This window comes from Macaca mulatta, chromosome 7 (assembly GCF_049350105.2).
Source record: "Macaca mulatta isolate MMU2019108-1 chromosome 7, T2T-MMU8v2.0, whole genome shotgun sequence".
Classification (NCBI taxonomy): domain Eukaryota; kingdom Metazoa; phylum Chordata; class Mammalia; order Primates; family Cercopithecidae; genus Macaca; species Macaca mulatta.
The window spans coordinates 55,114,907-55,134,358 of record NC_133412.1 but is presented as its reverse complement, the minus strand read 5'-3'; the positions used below and the strand labels follow the sequence as shown (position 1 = coordinate 55,134,358).

Here is a 19,452-nt window from a genome sequence, read left to right as displayed (position 1 = left end):
GTGGAAGATAAAAATGTGAGACCTCTTACTTAAAAAGCAGGGACAAAATTGTGGTTAAAGGTACTAATATATAAAACTTATTTCTTTACTGCAGTCTCTCGCTCAACCTGGAATGGTGTTTTTGATTTGTTATTTAACATTACACTCCCTTGGGCACGGGAATATCTGTGGGACAACATGCCCCGCCCCACCCTCTGACTTGACTCAGTTCTGTTTGAAATTCACCAGTTGCTTGGAGTTCTCCTCCTGCCAGCCACCACGCTGACCTGTGTCCTGCATTCCCCAGCGGGGGTTGAGGAAGTCATTCCAGGCATTGCCATTTCCCATGGACCTGCCTCACCAACCCACAGTGGACAGGCAGTTCCCAGGGGTGTTGCAAAGTCCAGGCCGGGATGCACTAGGGACCTGGGTCAGAAGTGAGTGAGAGGCTCAGCCCCCTGAGTCACCTGTTGAATTTGCCATGGTGTTGCCAGCCTGGGGCAGGGGCCACACTGCCATGGCCAATCCTCAGATGCTACCCGGTGTGCCCTTCACCCTGACTGTCACCATGCCTGCACTCAGGTCTCTGCTGGGGGCAGAGGGTGGCAGTGATTGCTAGGCAGAAGTGGAGAAGGAGACTGAGAACCAGTCCAGGGGAGGCAGTTGGAAGCAGGACCACAGGAGCCAAAGCACCAAGTCCTTGATGTATGCTTCATTGTCCCACCAGACTGCACTTAAGAAAAGCAAATTCAAAAATAATGTGATTAAGAATTCCAAGATGGCAATCTCAGAGCATTAGACCCCAAGTGCAATTTCCTTACACAAGTTGCACATCTATGAAACCAACCCTGCTCATTCCTGTCTGCTCTCCACATAGCAGAGTGACATTTTCAGATCCACATTTGTTCATGTCAGCGTCCCACTGTCACCTTGCCATGATTTTCCATTACTCTCAGGACAATGGCCATTGCCCTTACATGGCCTACAGACCCTGCATAATTTGGTCCCAGCCTACTCGTCAAAACTTCAACTCACACTATGCTTCCGTCAATTTCTGGTACTGCTTCCCGGACCTTCTTTCAATTCCTCCATTCTGCCTCATTCTCTTCTACTCCAGGTTCTTCGCACATGATCTCCCTGCCTGGAAGCTTCTTCCCGTTCCATCCTAGATCCTGCCTTGGCCCAGCTAACTACTCCTTATCCCTTGGGCCTCTTATCAAATGTCACCTCTTCAGGAAAGCCTTCCCTGACCAATAAATGGATGGACGAATGGACAAAATGCAGGCAAGATGGAAGGCAAATAAACACCTGTTTTCTTTTTCTTTTCTTTTCTTTTTTTTTTTTTTTTTTTTTGAGTCAGAGTCTCGCTCTGTTGCCCAGGCTGGAATGCAGTGACGCAATCTTGGCTCACTACAAACTCTGCCTCCCAGGTTCAAGCAATTCTCCCGGCCTCAGCCTCCAGAGTAGCTGGGATTACAGCCATGCACCATCATGCTTGGCTAATTTTTATATTTTTAGTAGAGACAGGGTTTCACCATGTTGGCCAAGCTGGTCTCAAACTCCTGGCCTCAAGTGATCTGCCTGCCTTGGCCTCCCAAAGTGCTGGGATTACAGGTGTGAGCCACTGCACCTGGCCGAATAAACATCATTTTGAAGGAATTCAGCCAAGTTCTCAGGAGCTGGAAGAGAAGACATTGTCAGGGAATAGCCCTCAGAGGTGAGGCTGACACCAAGCTGGAGGGCAGGACTGCACTCTGAGAGTCCTAAGATTCTAATTTGTTATCCAGGAAGAATCTAAAGCGAGAGCTTCGAGCCTTCTGAAGAAGGGCAGGGGCTGGAAAGAAGAGGGAGAGAAGGAGGGTCTGAAAGCTCTTTGGTGACATTCGAAGAGCCAGGAGGCTGTTGCCATGAATTTCATTTGGAGACAGCATTGCCACTGGTCCAAGGAGTAGGCAAGTGATGCATGCTTCTCCCTTCTGCAGGGGAGCATCTGTCCTGCGGGAGTAATCCTCAACCTGCCATCAGCTATGGCCAGAAGGGCATTCATGAGTTAGCCATTCAGACCTCGGTGGGCACACTGTCATGACGCTGCCCATGGCTGTAGGGTTGTCCACCCATCCTGTGGGTGAACTGGGATGTTCCAGCACCTGGCCATGATGGTTCACTGTTGCTGGGGGAAATACCTGCAGGGTCCCTCCAGGTGGCCAGAGGCACGTGCCCACTGTCCTGGGGCACCCTCTGTCCACCCCACCTACCCTGTCCCAGAATGGAACAAGCTCCACTGAAGCACACCCACCAGCACCGACTGAGCCTTCCTGTCTGGGAACATGGAAATGAACAAGCTCAGCCCCGGCCAGTGTGGTGAGGGAGGTAGCCTAGGAAGGGAAAATGTGCTGAGCGCAGACAACAGAGAGAGGCTGTTGAGGAGCCTGGCCTGGGAAGTCCTCCCAAAGGAGGGGAGCTGGGTCTTGATTAATGGGAAAGAGCTCACCTGTGAGGCAGGAAGGGCGTTCCAGAATAACGCTAATAGCCTACTAGGGCTGTGCTACACCAGGCTCTGTTGTAAGCACTTCACCTGTCTTATGTATCACTTAATCCTCCCAAGAACAATGTGAGGCATATGGCCCCATTCAACAGACAAGGAACCTGAGGCTCAGACAGGTCAGTTAACTTTTCGGAGTCCCATCACTAACAAGGGTCTTTCCTCCCCAGAGTGTGGAGCTGGTAGTGAGGGGCCAGGGCCTGGGGCAGAAACAGGATGAGGAAGAAGGGAAAAGCAAGTCCCCGCTGAGAAGGAAGTACAGAGCCCGTGCGGGGTGGGGATGTGGCGCGCTCAGATGGAGGCTCCCCTCCTCTGACTCCAGGAAACATCCTTGCCCCAGAGTCCTCCACTGGGGCTAAGGGTGTGACCTTTGGCCTTCAGGATGTGATATAGTTTCTGTTTTTCAGTTTGCCCCCAGGGACAGCAGTTGCAAAAGATAAGGCTTCTTCCCACTCGCACAGCTCTTCTGAATTGATGAGGAGCTTTCAGGTTTGCTAATTTGCAGCCACAACAGTGTGACTCTGAGTTTCCAAGCATTATCAGTCGTCAGAAGCTGAGTGCTGGTCAGGATGCTTGAAAGACAGCAAAGAGGTGCAAAGTGGCCCTTCGGGAAGTGGCCCAGGAACTGGTGGGCATGGGGAAGGGGCCTCAGTGAGTCCCAGGAATCCACTGCCACCTGCTCACCGGTCAGAGGGTGGAGGCCTGCAGTGATGGAAGAGCCAGCAGGGACCATCTGGAGGTGCTCAAACAGCACAAAGCGTGCCTACAGAAGTGGGACTTTGTTTAAAAAAAGGAAAAAACCAAAAGGCCAAGTCCCAACCTTGGCCTACTGACTGGGGGGGGCCAGGGAGTCTGCATAGATTTTAAGTTTCGTGAGTCAGTCACACACCTTGGAGCAGAATTCCTGCTATTGCCTTACTTTGTCATTTTACAAATGGGGAAACTGAGGCCCAATAAGTGGGGGTGGCAGGGCCCAGAGGGGGACCAGTAGAATGATCTCACTGACAGGGAAGGAAAGGCATAACCATCTCCCACCCCCTACCCCTTTTCTAGCCTGTTTCGTTTTGTTTCCATTATGGCAGCTATCTCTCAAAACAGCTTCAAAAATGTGTTTCTAGCATCCTCTCTCCTATTGGGTTGGTTTTAATTCAGGTGGGAAACGACTTGTTCACAGTAAGGCAAAGCTTGATTTCAGTCCAACTGGTATTTAATTATCCCTGAAAACCTAGGATTCAGAGGCAGGAGACCCCAACTTTAGTCTTGGCTGGGCCAGAAAATCCACAGGCAGAGACACGTGATAGGCCTGTGTGCAGGCAAAGGAAGCAGCATGTGCCCAGGCTCCAAGCAGGGAAGCCCCAGACTGTCCAAGGAGTGGAACTTGGGGTGGGGGGCGGGGGTGGATGACCCCTGGACTCAGAGTTGGAAGAGCTCCAGCTTCACCTCACTGAGACTCAGTTACCTCATCTGGAAAACAGAAATGATAAGCCTACATATTTAAGCAGGTTACTTGTTTCAAGCTTAAACCAGATTCTAGCCAGGCCTGGTAGCTCACGCTTGTAATCCCAGCACTTTGGGAGGCCGATGTGGGCGGATCGCTTGAGCTCAGGAGCCCGAGACCAGCCTGGGCAACAAAGCAAGACCCTGTCTCTACCAAAAAAAAAAAAAAAAAATGAACTGGGCATGATGGCATGTGCCTGTAGCCTCAGCTACCTGGGAAGCAGAGGCGACAGGATCACTTGGGCCTAGAAGGTTGTGGTTGCGGTGAGCTGTGTATAATTGCGCCACTGTACTTTAGCCTGGGTGACTGAGAACTTGTCCGAAGGGAGGAAGGAAGGAAGGAAGGAAGGAAGGAAGGAAGGAAGGAAGGAAGGAAGGAAGGAAGGAAGGAAGGAGGGAAGAAGGAAGGAAGATACATGCCTATACCAGTGTTTGATAGCATGAAAAGGCACCTTAGTCCAGGTTCACCCACAGTAGACTCACAACCAGGGTGATGACTATACCCTTAGACCTGACAGTGTTGTTCCTGACAGCCCTGTCTGCCCAGCTGGAAAAGCCTCATTCCCAGAACTTCAAATCATAGAGCCAAGCTGAGGAGTGGCTGGAAGCCAGAGTAGCAAACAGACTTCCCAGCCCCATGAGAGCCCACACCCTCAAGGTGCAGGCACTTGCTCTCTAGCTGCCTCCAGAGCGCCGTCCTTGTAGCACCTCCTCGGGTCATCTAGAACAGGCAGGCTTTCTCATGTTCCTTTTGTCTTTTTTTTTGTAAATTTTTATTTTGGTATAATTTTAAATTTAGAGAAAAGAGTACAAAAACTCCTGTCCATTTTACCGAGATTCATCAGATTGTTTAAATTTTACCTCAACTGCTTTATTATTGTTTCTCTATTTTTATATATGCATATTGATTTTTTTTCTATTAGTTGGGTAAGTTGCAGACATGGTATCCCTTCACCCTTAAATTCTTCAAGTATATATTTCCCAAGAATGAGAAAATTCTCTTATATAACCACAGTATAATTTTTTAAATTAAGAAATTTATCATCGGCCAGGTGCGGTGGCTCACACCTGTAATCCCAACACTTTGGGAGCTGAGGTGGGTAGATTGCTTGAGCTCAGGAGTTCGAGACCAGCCTGGGCAACATGGCAAAATCCTATCTCTACAAGCAATTAGCCAGGCATGGTGGCATGCACCTGAAGTCCCAGCTACTCGGGAGGCTGAAGTGGGAGGATTGCTTGACTTGGGGAGGTGGAAGCTGCAGTGAGCCTTGATCATGCCACTGCACTCCAGCCTGAGTGACAGAGTGAGACCCTGACTCAAAAAAAAAAAAAAAAAAGAAGAAATTTAACATCAATATAATGCTATTTTCTAATTTGCATTCCATATTCAAATTCAATTTCATTAATTGTAATGTCCTTTAAAAGTTTGTGTTTTTTTCTCTTGGTCTCCTTAATTCTGTGACAGTTCTCCAGTCTTTCCTTGACTTTCGTGACCTTGACACTTTGGAAGATTGCAGGCCAGTTGTTTTATAGAAAGCCTCTCAATTTGGGTTTGTGTCAAGTGCTTTCCTCATGATTAGACTCAGATGATGTGTTTTTGGCAAAAGATACCACATATGTGATGCTGCATCTTTCTCAGTGCATCATAACAGGAGGCACGTGATGTCAATTTGTCCCACTATTGGTGTTGTTAACTCTGATCACTTGATTAAGGTAGTGTCCACCAGTTTTCTCCACCTTAAAGTTACTGTTTTTCCCTTAGTCATCTGTAAGAATCTTGTGGGGAAATCCTTTGAGACTATGTAAATACATAGATCACGTTTCTCTTTGCATCTTCGCTCACTGGTTTTAGCATCCATTGGTGATTCTCCAACTCCATCATTCCATCTACATTTATTATACCATAAGAAAGAATTTTCCCTTCTCCCAATTATTTATCCATTTAATTATATTAGTGTGGGTTTGGTAAGTTCTATGTCATCCAATGAGTTATAATCTGTTACTATTATTATTTATTATGATGCTCAAATTATCCCAGATTTGACCATTGCGAGCCCCTTAGGGTGGGTTCTCTTTCCTTCTGTTATGGCCCCATCATTTACTGAGCACTTCTTTACTTTCTGGCACAAGTTTTCAGGCTCATCTTGTAAGTTACCTGCCCCTCGTTCTCAAATCAACTTTTCTCCAAGGATCCCTGGTTCCTTTCAGTGGTGAGTCCAGAACTCTGGCTCTTAACTCATTATTCTTTACCTCTTATTTCCTAGAAATTGTTTGGAGTAGACCTTGAGGAGACGGTTGAGGATTTTTTTGGTTTGTTTTGTTTGTTTGAGATGGAGTCTTACTGTGTCGCCCAGGCTAGAATGCAGTGGCGCGATCTCAGCTCACTGCAACCTCTGCATCCCAGGATCAAGTGATTGTCCTGCCTCAGCCTCCTGAGTAACTGGGACTACAGTCACCCGCCACCACGCCCAGCAAATTTTTGTATTTTTGGTAGAGATGGGGTTTCACCATGGTGGCCAGGCTGGCCTTGAAATCCTGACCTCAAGTGATCCACCTGCCTCGGCCTCCCAACGTGCTGGGATTACAGGTGTGAGCCACTGCGCCTGACCGACACTTGAGGTTTTGTATGAACAGATGAGCCAAGCAACTTTAGCTTATCGCTGGTACTGAGCCGCTATGAGTACCTATGGTTTGGTGGAGCCTAGAGAAACATGTGTCCTTTTATTATTATCATATTAACAGAAATAAGCATTTTTCCTTTTTTTTTTTTTTTTTTTTTTGAGACAGTTTCATTCTTGTTGCCCAGGCTGGAGTGCAATGGTGCGATCTTGGCTCACCGCAATCTCTACCTCCTGGGTTCACACGATTCTCCTGCCTCAGCCTCCGGAGTAGTTGGGACTATAGGCATGTAATATACTACCATGCCCGGCTAATTTTAAATTTTTAGTAGAGACAGGGTTTCTCTGTGTTGGTCAGGCTGGTCTCAAACTCCGGACCTCAGGTGACCCACCTGCCTTGGCCTCCCAAAGTCCTGGGATTACAGGTGTGAGCAACTGTGCCCGGTATTTTTCCTCATTCTTACTCACTGAGCCCCCATTCTGTGCCAGGCTGGGAAGAAGCAGCCCAGCTCATCAGGCACTTCATCCCAGGCTGAGGGATTGGACTTCAAGCTAAGAGCACTAGCAGGGCACTGAAGGCCTTGAAGCCAGATGCATCCTCCTCTTGAGGATTCAGGTACCATGTCTTTCGGGTTACCTCCTACTCCTGACTTCAAGGCCTCATGGCCAAATCCCACAGAAATAGGAAAAGAAGGGAAACAATGCTCTTTGCTTTAAACAGAACGAAAGAATGACGCAGCACCTTCATGCAGCAGAAAGCATATTACCAGGCCCAGGAGCTAGCACAGCATGAGGGGAGGGAAGTGGTGAGATGTGACAAGCCAGACATTTTAAAACTGCCAGGCCAGAATATCAGGAAGCAATGGACTCAGAGAATCTGACTCTCCTAATTGGGACTCCTTTAATACAAACACAATGACTTGTTTTATTTTCCCTATCCACATTTATCAAAGCATCTGTCCAAAGCATATGTTTGTATTCTCTAAAGTTTGTCTCTCTGCCATGTACAATTGAGAGGGTGGTTCACTGCTTAAAGTGTGACAGACATGGAGATGTGCAGCCCAGATTCCCCCTTCAAGGAAGGACCTGCTGCTCAGCTGCAGGGAGAGAGGCCATCAGACAGTCTCAGCTTTCAGTTCCTGCAGAGCCTGCCACCACTGCTGAGGGCCAGCTCACCTCAGGCTATGCCATTTCAGGGGTAGCCCACGTCTGGTGACTGATGGTGGCAGGAGTATAGAGGCCCATCCACTTAGACCTGATGCTGGACAGCTTTGATGAACACTGCTGGTTTAGCTGAGACTTTGCTGAGCTGCAGCACAGGTCAACTTCCCTCTGCCCAAGCCTGCTTCCCCCTCCTTTCACAGCTGTTGACTGCTAATAAACATCATGTGCCCCAAATTCTGTCTCAGTGTTTCTGCTTCTGCAGAACCCAGCCTGAAACACAAGGGTATCCAGCCAAGAGAACGAATGAAGTCTGAAAATGAGACCTTATTCTTCTAGTCAAGTGATATAAACATGAGACTTCATCAGCCAAAGCAGGCGACATTTTCTAATCTTCATTAAGGGACAGTGTGAATGGCAGGGAGCCCAGGACAATTCTCGCCCTGCCTTGGGGCTCACCACTGGGCACCTCCCACCTCTGCACTCCTCTCACCCGTGATCCCTCTGTCCAACCCCCACCTCCCCTCCCACCCCACCCCCTCCCCTCTGCACCCCTCTCACCCACACCCTGTTCTGCTCTGGCTGTGGTCACTCTCTTTAAGCAAGCCCCCTTCCCCTGGATTTTCTTCCAATAATCCTCCGGAAAAGGCTTCCCATTGCTCCAAGACACTCGGTTATACCAACACTTGTCTCCTGTCTCCTGCAGAGGAACTATGCTGCTAGATTTTTAAACTTATGCGGAGGGCCAGATGGAGGATCATCAATCTCTTCAGGACACTGCCAGGCCAGAGGTTGTCCAAGATGGAAGGACACCCAGGAACTTCTGCAAATGAGTAAACCAGTGCACAGTAAGGGTGAGGTTCTTGTTCAGGGTCACACAGTGAGCTAGTCATAGAATCAGGCATTGGGTGTCAGAACTTCCTGGGATCCATTCCTGCCTATTCCTCTGGCCACCTAGTAACTGGATTTACCTTATGTCCTGGTACTGAACCAACCTTTCCCTTTGGACTTCATCCTCTGATCTTGACCTTTCCTGTCCACTCCTCCTCCCCGCAACCAAGCTCTCTCCCTCCCACTTCTTCCCAGTCCCCGTTTTTTCCTCTCCCAGGCAGCCTGACACTCACTTCCCCACTCTGTTCTGCCCTCAGAGCCCTTTGCTCACCTTCTCTGGTCTCGGACCTTGGTGTTGGTTTTTGCTTTCTGCCCATCTGTCTGAAGGGATCCTGGGGGCCCTGGCTGGGTCAATGTAGGGACACACATGCCTGGGTTGGTTGGTCTCACTCTGCAGCATCAACTTCCAGAGACCAAACGTTTATACCAGTCCCAACCAAGGAGATGCCATGCTATCGTGATAAACAATTGCTGTGCTCTTCTGTGTGCCCGGCCCTGAGCCGTGTGCTGCGCATTCACTGGCCTTGGTCCTCACAAAACTGCTTGAGGGTAGTATTATCACCTCAATCACACAGACGAGGAAATGAATCTCAGGAGGATGAGGCCATGTGGCCACAGCCATGTGATTAGTAAGAACCCCAGAGCCATGTGATTCAAAACATTCCATGCCCACCTTCTCTTCTTCTGTAACTCCCATATCTCCACACAGATGCAAGGACGAGGCCATAACTGCGACTGGACACACCAGAAACCCATCTCAGGAAGTCACTCAGGCCATAAGTATCACGGGATTATTGAGAGATTTTTAAATGTTCATACGCTGTGTCCAGAATTTCCATGACTAAAAAATCTACCCCAAGGAAATAAGAATCATGGGAAACAATTCTGTATAAAGATATTTGTAACAGTATTATTTGTCAAAGAAAAATCCTGAAAACAACCTAAATGTCCAAGACTACTTCTTCCACCTGTAATCCCAGCACTTTGAGAGGCTGATGCAGGCAGACCACTTCAGCCCAGGAGTTTGAGACCAGCCCGGCCAATGTAGCAAGACCTTGTCTCAAAAAAAAAAAATTAGCTGGATGTGTTGTTGCACACCTGTGATTCCAGCTACTTGAGAGGCTGAGGTAGGAGGATCACTTGAGCCCAGAAGGTCAAGGCTGCAGTGAGCCATGATCACACCACTGCATTCCAGCCTGGGTGATAGAACGAGACCACCACCCCTCAAAAAAAAAAAAAACAAAAAAACAAAAACCAAAAACCTAAAAACTATGGCATTGCATTGCAGAAAATACATCTCAGACATTGAAAATGTTTACCAAGAGTTTTATAATATTATAGGGCAAATGTTTATTATATAATACCAAATAAAAATCGCAGGTTAGGCTGGGTGTGATGGCTCACACCTGTAATCCCAGCAATTTAGGGGGCTGAGGCAGGCTTATTGCTTGAGCCCAGGAGTTCGAGACCAGCCTGGGCAACATGGAACACCCAGTCTCTACAAAAAAATACAAAAATCAACCCTGTGTGGTGGCGTGCCTGTAGACGCAGCTACTTGGGAAGTTGAGGTGGGTGGATCACTTAGGCCCAGGGCGGCGGTGGTGGGGGGACAGTGTGGCGGGCAGGGGCAGTGGAGGCTACAGAGACCCTATCTATAACAACAAAAAAAGCAGGTTAACAAAGACTGAATAGCCACATAAATCCTAAGCAAAAATGATAAAGCTGGAGGCATCACACTTCCAGCTTTAAATGTACTAAAAAAATGGACTTCAAAATGTACTAAAAAAAGCTATAATAACCAAAACCGCATGGTACTGGCATAAAAACAGACACATAGACCAATGGAACCGAATAGACAACCCAGAAATAAATCCACGTATTTATAGTCAACTGATTTTCCACGACGGTGCCAATAATGTCCTTTGGCGGAAAGGACAGTCTCTTTAATAAATGGGTGTGGGGAAAACTGGATATCTATATGCAGAAAAATGAAACTAGATCTTTATCTGTCATCATTAAAAAATTAAATCCAAATTGATGAAAAACTTAAATGTAAGACCCCAAACTACAAAACTACTAGAAGGGAACTAGAAGCAGTTTCTCTGCTCCTTCTTGAATCCCTGCCTGGTTCAGCCTGCCTGCCTTCACCATGTCCATCAGGGTGACCTAGAAGCCCTATAAGGCATCCATCTCTGACCCCCAGGCCTTCAGCAGCTGCTCCTACACGAGTGGGCCCAGTGCCCACATCAGCTCCTCGAGCTTCTCCTGAGTGGGCAGCAGCAGCTTCCAGGGTGTCCTGGGCGGAGGCTGTGGCGGGGCCAGTGGTATGGGAGGCATTACTGCTGTCACGGTCAGCCAGAGCCTGCTGAGCCCCCTTAACCTGGAGGTGGACCCCAACATCCAGACCACGCACACCCAGGAGAAGGAGCAGATCAAGAGCCTCAACAAAAAGTTTGCCTCCTTCATCGATAAGGTACAGTTCCTGGAGCAGCAGAACAAGATGCTGGAGACCAGGTGGAGCCTCCTGCAGCAGCACAATACAGCTCGGAGCAACGTGGACAACACGTTCAAGAGCTACATCAACAACCTTTGGCAGCAGCTGGATACTCTGGGCCAGGAGACGCTGAAGCTGTTGGCAGGGCTTGGCAACAATCAGGGGCTGGTGGAGGACTTCAAGAACAAGTACGAGGATGAGATCAATAAGCGTACAGAGATGGAGAATGAATTTGTCCTCATCAAGAAGGATGTGGTTGAAGCTTACATAAACAAAGTAGAGCTGGAGTCTGGCCTGGAAGCACTGACTGATGAGATCAACTTCTTCAGGCAGCTGTATGAATAGGAGATCCAGGAGCTGCAGTCCTAGATCTCGGACAGGTCTGTGGCGCTGTCCATGGACAACAGCCGCTCCCTGGACATGGACAGCATCATAGCTGAGGTCAAGGCACAGTACGAGGAGATCACCAACCGCAGCAGGGCTGAGGTTGACAGCATGCACCAGATCAAGGATGAGGAGCTGCAGATGCTGGCTGGGAAGCATGGGGATGACCTGCAGCACACAAAGACTGAGATCTCGGAGATGAACCAGAACATCAGCTGGCTCCAGGCTGAGATTGAGGGCCTCAAAGGCCAGAGGGCTTCCCTGGAGGCTGCCATCGCAGATGCCAAGCAGCACAGGGAGCTGGCCGTTAAGGACGCCAATGCCAAGCTGTCCGAGCCGGAGGCTGCCCTGCAGTGGGCCAAGCAGGACATGGCACAGCAGCTGCCTGAGTACCAGGAGCTGATGAACGTCAAGCTGGCCCTGGACATGGAGATCGCCACTTACAGGAAGCTGCTGGAGGGCGAGGAGAGCCGGCTGGCATCTGGGATGCAGAACATGAGTATCCATACGAAGACCACCAGTGGCTATGCCAATGGGCTGAGCTCAGGCTACAAGGGCATCACAAGCCCCAGCCTCAGCTTATGGCCTGGGCTCCAGCTTTGGATCTGGCTGGGGCTCCAGCTCCTTCAGCCACACCAGCTCCACCAGCGCCATGGTTGTGAAGAAGATGGAGACCTGCGATGGGAAGCTGGTGTCCAAGTCCTCTGACATCCTGCCCAAGTGAACGACCATGGCAGCCCTGCCCAACCTATCCCTCCTGTGGCTGCCCCAGAGCCTGTGGGGGAGCCAAAGCCCACCTGTGGTGGGAGACTTAACTGGCTGGGGTACTCCCCCTTGGCGATGCCTCCAGCTACAAAGCAATTTGATCTTTTTTTCCAAAAGAAAACCTCAGCTAGCTATGCAAAAAGAAAGAAAGAAAGAAAGAAAGAAAGAAAGAAAGAAAGAAAGAAAGAAAGAAAGAAAGAAAGAAAGGAAGGAAGGAAGGAAGGAAGGAAGGAAGGAAGGAAGGAAGGAAGGAAGGAAGGAAGGAAGGAAAGAAAGAAAAAGAAAAGAAAAGAAAAAACTAAAACTACTAGAAGAAAACATATAGGAGACACTTCAGGACATTGGATTGGTCTGGGCAAAGATTTAATGGAGACCTCAAATGCACAGGCAACAAAAGCAAAAAATAGACAAATGGAATTAGATCAAACTAAAAAGCTTCTGTACAGCAAAGGAGACAAGCAACAGAGTGAAGAGACAGCCTGCAGAATGGGAGAAAATATTTGCAAACTATCCATCTGACAAAAGACTAACATCAAGAATACACAAGGAACTCAATCAAATAACTCAACAGCAAAAAAAAAAATCTTATTTCAAAATGGGCAAATGAGCTGAATAGACATCTCTCAAAGACATACAAATGGCCAACAGGTATATGAAAAAATGTATGACATCACTAATCATCAGGAAAATGCAAACCAAAATGGTGATGAGATATCATCCCATTCCAGTTAGAATGACTACCATAAAAATGACAAAATATAACAAAGGCTGAGGATGTGGAGAAAGGAGATGTTTTATATGCTATTCATGGAAATGTAAATTAATACAGCCATTATGAAAACCAGTATAAAGTTTCCTCAAAAATCTGAAAATAGAACTAACATGTGATCCCACAGTCCCACTACAGGGTATACACCCAAAGGAAAGGAAATCAGTATACTGAAGAGATATCTGCACTCCCATGTTTATTGCAGCACTATTGACAATAACAAAGATATGAAATCAATCTAAGTGTCTATCAATGGATGAATGGATAAAGAAAATCTGGTATACATACACAGTGGAATACTATTCAGCCAGAAAAAAGAATGAAATCTTGACATTCACAGCAATATGGATGAGCATGGAGGACATTATGTTAAGTGAAATAAGCCAAGGACGGGAAGAAAAATACCGCATGTTCTCACTCATATGTGGGAGCTAAAAAAGTTGAGTTCATAGAAGTAGAAAGTAGAATAGCAGCTACTAAAGCCTGGGAAGGGTGGGGGATAGTGAGAGGTTAAAGGATACAAAATCACAACTAGATAGGAGGAATAAGCTCTCGCATTCTATAATACCCTAGGATGACTATAATTAACAATTTAATGTATATTTAAAAATTGCTAGAAGAGTGGATTTTAAATGTTCCCAGCACAAAGAAATGATAAATGGGCTGGACGTGGTGGCTCATGCCTGTAATCCCAGGACTTTGGGAGGCTGAGGCAGGCAGATCACTGAGTTCAAGAGTTCAAGACCAGCCTGGCCAACATGGTGAAACCCCGTCTCTACTAAACATAAAAAAATTAACTGGGCATGGTGGTGAGTGCCTATAATTCCAGCCACTTGGGAGGCTGAGGCAGGAGAATCACTTGAGCCCTGGAGGTAGAGGTTACAGTGAGCTGAGATCGTGCCACTGCACTCCAGCCTGGGTGACAGAATGAGACTCCATCACAAAAAAAAAAAAAGAAATGATAAATGTTTGAGGTGATAGGTATGCTAATTACCCTGATTTGATCATTATGGATCATATACATGTATTGAAATAGCACACTGTATCCCATAAATATGTACAATTACTACATGTTAATTAAAAATAATAATAGCTGGATGTGGTGTGTGCCTGTAGTCCCAGCTACTCGGGAGGCTGAGGCAGGAGGATCACTTGAGTTCAGGAGTTCTGGGCTGTAGTGTGCTGTGCTGATTGGGTGTCTGCACTAAGTTTGATATCAATAAGGTGACCTCCCAGGAGCCGGGGACCACCAGGTTGCCCAAGGAGGGGTGAATCAGCCCAGATCCAAAATGGAGCAGGTCAGAACTCCCGTGCTGATCAGTGGGACTGCACCTGTGAATAGCCACTGCACTCCAGCCTGGGCAGCATAGTGAGTTTCTAAAAAAAAATTAAGAAGAAATAGCAGGTTATAAAATTATACAGAAAGGTAGGTCTCAACCATAAAAAAGTGCTCTGCAGTTAAAAAAAAAAAAAAAAAGAAAAAAAAGAAGCGTGACTCTTCAGGAGCTCCACTTCCTCAGGGTTCCCGCTGTGTCATGCACACACCTCTAACAGCAATTTTATTCTGACAGTGTCTCTTTGCCTTGTCTCTCTCTCTCTCTCTCCACTGGACTGTGAGCATTTAAGGTGGGGAGCAGTTGGGTCTTAGTTCTCTTTGATAAAGTAGCATCCAGGACAGAATCTGGCCCTGAGTGGATGCTCAATCCACATCTGTGGAATGAATGAGCAGATGGATGAAAGGAAAGGACGGGAAGGCTGGGCCAGATCCCAAGCCACTCACTTCCTTGAAATCAGAGTTCCCCCAACCCACGGCCCACTAGGATTCTTTCCTAAAGCCTTTGGCAGTTTTGTTGCCTGAGAAACAAGAAGGTCCTTCTCAGGAGCAGGCTTTTCATCTATCATTTCCTCTAATCCTCATAGCAATAAAATATCAGAATTGTGATTCCTCATTAACATTTGCGGAAACTAAGCCTCAGGGGTTGACATTTGCTCAAGCTCTTATAGCTAGTAACTGGCAGAATTCAAATCTCCCTGTCTCCAAAATCCATATTCTTGTCTTAGAGACAAGACTGCAGAAGTGACCTTGGACAAGCCCCTTCTCCTGTGTGAGCCTTGGTTTCCCCTCTGGGTAATGATGCAGCGGGTCCTCAGAGGGCTCAGCTATCCATTTCCACTCAGATAGTCCATAATAATAAAATATCCCAACTCATCCCTCCCCAGCCTCCCTGAATTACTGGAAGCAGCCTGGAACCTACCAGAATGTAGGACTGCAAGCTTGCCAAGCAAGGCCATGTTCACCTGGCTGGAGAAGAGCTCCTGTTCCTCCTCAACAATGACAGAAAGCCCTGGGAGCATAAGAGTAACTCATCTGCAACTCACATAAACAGGTGTGCATGGGGTTGCTGGCCATTGCCTCACATCCCCCTGCCTTAACCCCCTGGGTTGGCATCTGAGGGTTGTGGAGGGGCTTCATGCTGGTTTTGCTCAGGTCTTATGGCCAAGAGGCACCAAGAAACACAATATGTCCCCCTACTCCAGTACACACCCCACCCACAGGGAAAACCCTTATAATAACAGCCCGCACCTGCACAGTCTCCCACCTTAGCCTAGTAAGGTAAACAGGACACGGATGGCAGCTGCATGTTATAGCTGGGATCCTGGGGCCCAGAAAAAGATAGTAATGTTCCAGAGACCACCCAACATTTAAGTGGCAGAACTGAGACTGAGTTCCAGCCCCCAGGCCAGTATTCAGTGCTTTCCTTCCAGAGCCCATGTTTGTCCAGGTCATGTGGCATATTTATTGACCCCTGCCACAGGCAGGTAACCATGAGGCCATGGAATGGGCAAGATGCAGCCTCTGCCCTTGAAGGATTACAGTTCAGAGGAACAGAAGGATAAGGTCTCATGCAGGAGTTAATAAATGAAGATTAATAAGATCACAAAACAAGTGGATGAGGTGTCAGAGCAGGGGGGTTCCGAGTGCTGCCCAGGAATGGCGGGCACAGAGTGGGAGCCTGCAGAGCCTGCTGAATGCAAGACTGGCTGACTGAATGAGGGGCTGTTTCATTACCCAGAGGGATGCAGGAGGGCTAGGGGTGGGGGATTGAGGGAGAGAAAGACAACCGAGCAGAGGTGTGGTGGAGGGATGAGCACCCACAGTTTGATATACATGCAGGATGCACCTCTGAAAGGAGAAATAAAGCTGTAAAAATTCAGTAAGACCACATTTTTGAACCACTTTAAATGCCAAGCCAAGTATTTTCAAAGATCCTCTGCAGATGAAGGCTGCTGTTATAAAATATGGTTTAGAAGCATTAATTTGGCAGCAAAACAGTAACTAATCAGAGAAACAACGGCAGCCCCTAGTGGATACGTGGGCAGGGTGAGCTGGAGGCAGGGAGGAAGATGAGGATGCCGTAGAGGCTGGGCCAGGGCCAGCCGGGGACAGTGGGAAGGGAAGAGCTGGTGGGTGACAGGGGCTGGCGTCTGACATCGCCTTCCTCTGATCCAACAGCTTGGCCTCCCTGCTGGCCAGCCTCAGCCTCACCCCATCAGGGGGTCAGTCCTGACCCAAGGGGAGAATAAGAAGGCATCCAGCAGTCAATCTCACAAGCCTTTCTGGTGGTCGGCTTCCTCTCTGGATGAAGCACATTAACACGGTGAAGTGCCTGGCATGGCCCCTGGCATACAGGACCACTCAGCCCCTAGACCCGGGCTTATATCTTTCAGACCCATAAGTGCCACTGCATCTGGATGTGGGACTCTTCCTCCAGCCTGCCAGACTTGGAGTTAGGACCCTGAATCCCAAGCCGAGCTACATATGGCCCCGATGCCAGGAGCCACCCAGCCCTCCATATGGGCCTGTGTCTGTCCTCCTCATTCTTACTGCAGTTAACAATGCTGTATTTGCTTACTTGTTTGTCTCTGATATCCTCCAATGTCAGCTCTTCAACACTAAGACCCACACATCACTTGTTCACAATTATATCCTGCAACTAGCATGGTACCTGGCACATACAGACATCAAAAACGGTTGTGGGATGAATGAGTGACTATTACCCTCATAGTGGGTGCCCTTACCCAGCCAGGTGGTCATGCTTATTTCCTAAGGGTCTGCCACCCCTTCCACCTCCGCTCTAGGTTGCCTCAGAGGCACTCACACCCCCATGGGATTCTACTCACCTCCTCACTGTCCTACCCTGATTTCACTGGACTTGTCCCAGACTGTCCTTAACCATCAGAGTCATGCCACGGGTTAAGGGCCTAAAGGACAAATAAAAGTCCTTCCGCACCCCATCCTCCCACTACTTACTGTGTGGTGGTGTCTATTATACACAGATGTCGTGGTTGTGTCTTTCTGAGACAGGGCCATCCTGGGGGCCACTAAAGAAGGCCCCTGCTCCCCTGCTAGAAGGAGGTAGGAAATGGAACTTCTGGGCCAGGCAGGGTGGGGGAGAGCTCAATCCCTCTTGGTCTGCATTTGGAAAATCTGGACGAATAGGAAGAACTCCTGGAGCCAGGGGAGAAAGATGGCACTGGGATCAAGGCAGGAGATACCCAAGCTGTGCCCCAAAAGAGTTTTCCAGGTTTGGGTACTGCCTGGAACAATTTCCATTGTTCTTCCCCAAGCCTTTATCTGAATGGTCTTTACCATCCCCACCCCGCTCTGAGCTGTCACCTGGCAGCTGCCCTTGGTTCAGGCTGATTCTTGGCTGCTGGAGGAACAGCGCCCCCTAGAGGCCAGGAAGGTGGGGCAGCAGAAGTCAGTAAGAGCCCCCTAGACCCCCTATGTCAGGGCTTGAAGAGCCTGGTGTCACAGCCAGCCTGGACATTTCTGAATTTTATTTAGCCCAAGAAGGCTGAGCTTCCTGTGGTGACTTCAGTCCAACAGTTAGTGACGCTGTTTCCCTCAGACCCACCCCAGGTGCAGGGGCAGGTGCAGGGGCAGGTGCAGGGGCAGGTGCAGAGATCGAGGTACCACCTCATCCCAGGGTGTCCCTCCTAAAGTCTTCTGCCTGCCCCGCCCTGCCCCACCCTGCCCCAGGCCTTCTCAGTCTTGAGACAAGAGGTGGCTGCTTCCTACCCCGAGCTACGGAGAAGGGGCAAGCTTGGTGTGCAGGACTTTCCAGCGACTCCTTCGGAGTTGCTGGGCCGCTTAACTGGACCTCGAGATAACTTCTCCCAGAGCAGACGGGTGGGGACTGGTGGCCTCTCAGCTGTAACCTTTCTACACCAAATCCTGTTGTTTCGAGAGTTATTTCTGGAGCTACAGGGGGGATGGGAGACATTATTGCTCTTCATACCTTCAGAAGGTCTCTTTCAGGCACAGGAAAGGGGTTTTGGCATCTGCCGTGCTAGCAGTTTTCCACACTGAAACGTCCGTATCAGTCTTATGACTCAGAAATTCTGTTCCTGTACCTGTGATGAGGGAGTGAGGGGCAGCCGGAGAGTCCACCCGCCTGGGAGTAGATAAGGAAAGTGGGGTTGATGTGCTGCAAGCACACGGATTATGGATATAATGGATCTATCTTAGGAGTAGATAAGGAAAGTGGGGTTGATGTGCTGCAAGTACCCGCATTATGGATATAATGGCTCTATCTTAAAATCAAAGTGTTTAATGAGAAAAGTAGGAAACCAGGTGAGATTATTATACATAATGCCATTCCTGTACGTTAAAAATACATGCATAGACACGTGCTTATTTTTAGCATTGTGTTATTGCCTCTGGTGTTAAAACGAACACATGACTCTCTGGCACCTGTACGGAAAAGACTTAAAATACTTATTTTTAGGACATGAGGTGAAGGTTTTTGTCTAAAATCTGGACACTAACTTCATAGGCAGAGATGATTACATAACATCTCTCTTATGTTAAGGACTTTTTAATCTGGAACTTTTGCATAGTCACATAGCTGGAAGGAATTTCGGTGGTATTTTCAATAATTCAGTACTATTTTTTAAATGTGCTTGAAAATTCTATAAATTGACTTAGGAATACTATACTTAACTGGGAATGTAAGTATACATGCTATATTTTTACATATGTATATCCACGATATATTTTGCTCCTCAAATTATTTTTCATCTTCACATTGCGTTGGCCCTAAGTTTGAAATAACAAGCTTATTCTAAGCAGAGAGGAAACTGGTGAAGTAGGATGATTTTGAAGAGAGTTTTGAGAAGTATTCTCCCTTTAAAACTCTTGAAAAAAATTATAGCCACAACATCACACCTAAAAACAGTTAACAATAATTTTAATGTAATCAAATATCCAGCCACTGTTCAAATTTCTAATGGTGTTTTATATGTCACCAAAAATATTTTTATTTTGTTTAGATTGTTTGAATCTTGA

The 19,452-nt window shown here is 47.8% G+C and overlaps 1 pseudogene; it reads left to right on the top strand.

Moving 5' to 3' along the window:
• Window positions 1–10,815: 10,815 nt before the first annotated feature.
• Window positions 10,816–12,290, top strand: LOC708226 (keratin, type II cytoskeletal 8 pseudogene; annotated as a pseudogene).
• The last annotated feature ends 7,162 nt before the right edge of the window (window positions 12,291–19,452 follow it).